Source organism: Prionailurus bengalensis, chromosome B3 (assembly GCF_016509475.1).
Source record: "Prionailurus bengalensis isolate Pbe53 chromosome B3, Fcat_Pben_1.1_paternal_pri, whole genome shotgun sequence".
Classification (NCBI taxonomy): domain Eukaryota; kingdom Metazoa; phylum Chordata; class Mammalia; order Carnivora; family Felidae; genus Prionailurus; species Prionailurus bengalensis.
The window spans coordinates 88,547,577-88,553,632 of NC_057355.1; positions in this window are offsets into that span (position 1 = coordinate 88,547,577).

The window sequence follows — 6,056 nt, forward strand, 5'->3', positions numbered from 1 at the left end:
AGCCCTGCATCGCGCTCTGTGCTGACAGCTCAGAGCCTGGAGCCTGCTTTGGATTCTGTCTCCCTCTCTTTCTCTGCCCTTCCCTGTCTCTGTCTCTCAAAAATGAATAAACGTTAAAAAAAAATTTTTTTTAAGAAAAGAAAGTCTTAAGCTTACTGAAAAATTACACATCTTAAATGTGAATTTTTTTATTTTTATTTTTAAAATTTTTAACATTTATTTATTTTTGAGAGAGAGAGCATGAGCAGGGGAGGGGCACAGAGAGGCAGACACAGAATCTGAAGCAGCTCCAGGCTCTGAGCTGTCAGCACAGAGCCCGATGCAGGGCTCAAACCCACAAGCCATGAGACTGTGAGTTGAGCTGAAGTTGGACACTTAACCAACTGAGCCACTCAGGTGCCCAAAATATAAAATTTAGAGGTATTTTGAAAATTACAGCTACCAAATGGTAGTTTAATCATGTCTATGATGGGAGCAGTGACAAAGTAAATTAGATTGCACCTATAATTTTTTTCCACATAAAAGATTACTTCTTTTGTTCAGTAGGATATTATATGTTTATTAAATTGTGATATTTTAATTAAAATTATATTCATTTCTATTTCTAAAAATAAGATTATTTCATCTGTATCTTTTAGCAGAATAAGCAGTTAGAGGCCGAATTAGATTAAAAGTGGTTCAGGTTATCAGTTCTAGCATCTGGGGACAAAGATAAAAAAATGTTTTAGAGGGGTGCCTGGGTGGCTTAGTCTGTTAAGCCTCCGACTTTGGCCCAGGTCATGATCTCACAATTTGTGAGTTCGAGCTCCACGTCAGGCTCTGGGTTGACATATCAAGAGCCTGCAGCCTGCTTTGGATTCTGTGTCTCCCTCTCTCTCTGCCCCTCCCCACCTGCTCGCGCTCTCTCTCTCTCTCCCTCTCTCTCAAAAAATAAATAAACATTAAAAAAAAGAAAAATGCTTTAGAAATTATTGAGACAGGTCAAGTTGACCTGTGTTCATGCCAAGATTATATTTTGCCTATATATGTTACCAAATTCCCATCAAATTTGTAAAAAAAAAGTTTCCCAAATGACGCCAGAATATTCATTTATGTAAGCTATTAGGGTTTCTGAAAAAAAAAAAATGGTACTGTGATCAAGTACTAGGTAAAATAAAATTAAGCTGATTATTGAGGTTTTCAGAACCTGTAAAATGTCATTAATGTGCATTAAAGATCTACAAAAGAGGATGGATTTCCAAAATATACTTGATCACAATGCTCATTTTTCAAAGAGCATTTTGAAAAGCTTTTGTAGGTTCTGTCCAGTTTCTTAAAATTTGATGACCCCCAAAACTGTGCCAATTCCAGTTTCTGCAATCAGTCTAAGGGCCTGAATGAACTCCCATCCTATAGCTATATTCTAGTAGAGCTTTGAAACAGTTCACCAGGCAATGTTGGCTCTAGGATTTTGTTTCCTTTTGTCACTGCATATTGCGTCCTGCTGTGGACTGGATACTTATGTCCCCCCAAAATCCATATATTAAAATCATAACCTTCAAAGTGATATTAGGAGGCAGGGTCTTTGGGAAGTGATTATTAGATTATGAGAACTCTGTCCTCATTATGTGATTAGTGCCCTTATAAAAAAGACCCCAGAGAGTTAGTTAGTGCCCTTCTGCCAAATAAGGACACAAGCAAAAACATCTGTGAACCAGGAAGCAGGTACTCACCAGACACTGAATCTCCTTGTCCCTTAATCTTGGCCTTCCCAGCCTCCAGAACTGTGGGAAATAAATTTCTGTTTCTTATAAGCCTATAGTATTCTGTTATAGTAGCCCAAATGGACTAAAGTTCTGATGACATCTCCAGTTACAAGGTTTGATTGCTAGACACAAGGACTCAAGCTGTGTCATTATGGTTAGTAGAAGCCACTGACTAAACACTTTATGCTGTCCTCATAGTTTGTCATTCATATGGTACACTTTTCTACTTTCTGCTCTTTTTTTTTAATTTTTTTTTTCAACGTTTATTTATTTTTGGGACAGAGAGAGACAGAGCATGAACGGGGGAGGGGCAGAGAGAGAGGGAGACACAGAATCGGAAACAGGCTCCAGGCTCTGAGCCATCAGCCCAGAGCCCGACGCGGGGCTCGAACTCACGGACCGCGAGATCGTGACCTGGCTGAAGTCAGATGCTTAACCGACTGCGCCACCCAGGCGCCCCTACTTTCTGCTCTTTAAAACAGGTATGCTACTCAGTAAGGGCCCTTGATGACTCTAATTAAGATGAAGTCATGCAAAAGGATACTGAAATCTAAGCCACTTTCTAATTGCAAAAGGCTTATAAACCAAAATATTCTGTGTGATATTTTTATTCTTTATTTCCATATGTACACACAATAGGCACTGTGCTATTTACACAGAATATCTCAATGTTTACACCAATCTTATGATTTTATCCCTTTTAGCAGGTTTCTAACCTGGAGCCCATGAACTTGAAAAGGAAAAAAATTACATCTCTATTTTTACTATCCTCCTTTTACTTAGCATTTCCTTCAGTTATAAATATAGGAAATAAACCATAGTATCACGCATCAATACCTGTGACTTTGTTAGTTAGCATCAGAAGTCCTAGATGTTTTCATATCAAAGTGTAGTTGCAGATGTTTCAGAATATTCACACAGTAGTTCAGAATATAGTAGTTATAAAACCTGCCTTTAGATCATGTCTGACTGCAGATTTCCTGTCTACAGCTTCTGGTGCCAACTAACTACAGGCCTGGAAGCCAACACCAAACATTGTAGTTGTGTGTTCTCACTCTGGTTTCACAAATATCTGCATTACTTTCTGGTATTACCTAGGTATGACTGATCTACAAATGGAAGGACCTGAGCCACAAGACTACTTCAGTTTAAAGAACACCCCACAGGTTCTTAGGCAAGCTAAACAACAGCTGTCATTCTGATGTCTTCACATAAAAATTAATTTTAATTTGTCTCTCTCTCTCTCTTTATATATATATATATATATTTTTTTTTTCTAAGTTTGTTTGTTTATTATCTTTGGTAATCTCTACACCCAACATGGGGCTCAAACTCACAATCAAGAGTCACATGTTCTTCTAAGCCAGCCAGGCACCCCTTGCCTCTATTTTAAATATATTGCCTTGTTTAACATAAAGCACATATATCGCATGTTTTTTAATGTTTACTTTTGAGAGAGAGAGAGACAAAGCGCAAGCAGGGGAGGGGCAGAGAAAGAGGAAGACACAGAATCTGAAGCAGGCTCCATGCTCTGAGCTGTCAGCACAAAGGCCGATGCGGGGCTCGAACTCAAACTGTGAGATCATGACCTGAGCTGAAGTTGAGCACTTAACCAACTGAGCCAGCCAGGCGCCCCTACATCACATTTTAAATACTTTGAAGTGCACCTGGGTGGCTCAGGTGGTTAAGCACCCAAGTCTTGACTTCAGCTCAGGTTATGATCTCACAGTCATAAGACTGAGCCCCGCACCAGGCTCCACACTGAGCACGGAGCCTGCTTAGGATTCTTTCTCTCTGCCCCTCCCGTTTGTGCTCTCTCTCAAAAAAAATAGTTTTTTGATAACATTGTATCAGTACAATTGTTTCCTTTGTAGCCTTATGTATTTTATTTGTGCATTAAAAACATTATGAGAAGGAGTTCATAAATATCAACACACTGCCAAATAGGAGTCCCCGGCCCCCAAAAGGTTAAAAAACAAACAAACCCTATACTATGAGGAAATGAGTTTTCACCACTGTCCCATCCATCCCAAATATGGGTCCTGAGAGTTTTCCCCTTCAACATTCCTCCCAAGAACTCCTGCTACAGGGGCACCTGGATGGTTCAGTCGGTTAAGCATCCTACTCTTGATTTCAGCTCTGGTCATGATCTCAGTCTTAAGATTGAGGTCAGCCTCAGGTTCACAGTGAGTGTGGAGCCTGCTTAAGATTCTCTCCCTCTCCTTTTGCCCCTCCTCCACTTGTGTTCTCTCTCAAAAGATAGATAGATAGATAGATAGATAGATAGATAGATAGATAGATAGATAGATAAAATAAAGAAATGCTTCAAAGAAGGGGTTATTATCCAAAAGGGGCAGTTTGGATGAGGCTCAGTACAACTTTGGGTGAGACTGGAGAAGTATTCCTTCTGCTAGCAGATCTATAACTGATAACCCATGGATTCCCCCTTTTGAAAGAGAAAACAACAGCTTACATGGTTCCTCAACACAAATGGCTGAAATACTTCATGATCTGCATCACTGGCTTGACTTCCACATAGTAAACGATCTCTTCTCTGTGGCACTGGGCATCTTGATGTACAATAAATCCTCTTTCCAGATGGCACCCTCCATAATGTCTTTCTCCTTAACCAAAGACCTCTGCTAGTTAGCCCTCCTGACTTAGGGATTGTGGGATGATTACTTTAAAACTCAAATAATATAAAGCTAAAAGTAAAAATCTCCATTTATTATACAATTTACTTGTAACTTTCCAGTCTTTTTGATAGTATCATGTATATTTATACATTATATGCGCAGTATCCTATAACAAACTTCTCTTAATACTAATTAACATTCATTTACATAAATATGTTGATCTAGTTCCTCCCTTTCACCAGCAGCACAGTATTTCCTTGTATGCCAGTACCATAATTTAATCAAGTGTCATCAATGAACACTTAACTAGGGGCACCTGGGTGGCTCAACTGGTTGAGTGTCCAACTTTGGCTCAGGTCATGATCTCGAGATTCATGGGTTCTAGCCCTATGTTGGGCTGACGGCTGTCAGCGCAAATTCCACTTCAGATCCTCTGTCCCTCTCTGCCCCCACCCCCGCTTGCACTCTCTCAAAAATAAATAACACATTTTTAAAAAATGAACACTTAACTAGTGAAAATCCTTATACATACAAGTTTGCCTACTCATTTTTCCCAGCTTGAGATATATTTGACATATAACATTGTCTTTTAAGTGTAAGGTGTAGAGTGTGCTGGACTAATATGCATATATATTGCAAAATGATTACAATAGTGAACACATCCACCACTTACTCCAGTTAACAAAATGTTGTGTGTGTGGTGAGAACTCTTAAGATCTACTCTCTTAGCAATTTTTTTTTTTTTTTAAGTAGGCTTCAAGCTCAGTGCAAAGCCCAGCACAGGGCTTGAACTCATGACCCTGGAGATCAAGACCTGAGCTGAGATCAAGAGCCAGATGGTTAACCAAGTGAGCCACCCAGGCATCCCCAGCAATTTTCAAATATACAGTATTGTTAACTATAGTCACCATGTTATACATTACATCCCTAGAACTTATTCATCTTATAACAAGATTATACCCTTTGACCACATTTACCCTCATTTATTTTCTTAGGTTAAATTTATAGAAACGGAATTGCCACATTAAAGGATATCCGTGTTTTAAATTGATGTACTTTTATTTTTTTATAATGTTTATTTATTTTTGCGAGAGAGAGACAGCACAAGAAGGGGAGGGGCAGAGAGAGACACAGAATCTGAAGCAGGCTCCAGGCTCTGAGCTGTCAGCACAGAGCCCGATGCAGGGCTCAAACAAGGAACTGGGAGATCATGACCTGAGCTAAAGTTGGACACTTAACTGAGCCACCCAGGTGCCCCATTGATGTGCTCTTTTAAAGGGCAGATATGCACTTATGGCAAATATGGTATGCACTATATTTTCCCCTATTTTAACATTTTAATAGTGTTTTCTGCCATGCAAATAGTTTTTAAAATTTTTGTCAACAGTTCTGTCTGCAGTAAAAAAATTAAAACACATTAACATGAAATCTACCTTCTTAAATTTTTATGTTTACAGTATTGTTAACTATATGCACATTGTTAATACAGATCTTAGAACTTTTTCATCTTGCATAAAACAAATCCTGTACTCCTTGAACAACTCCTAATTTCTCTTTCCCCAGCCCTGTCAACCTGCTACTTTCTGCCTCTATGAATTTGACTACTTTGGGTACCTCGTAAAAGCGATAACCCTTTTTTTTTTTTTTTTTTGGTCATTCTGTGACTGGCTTATTT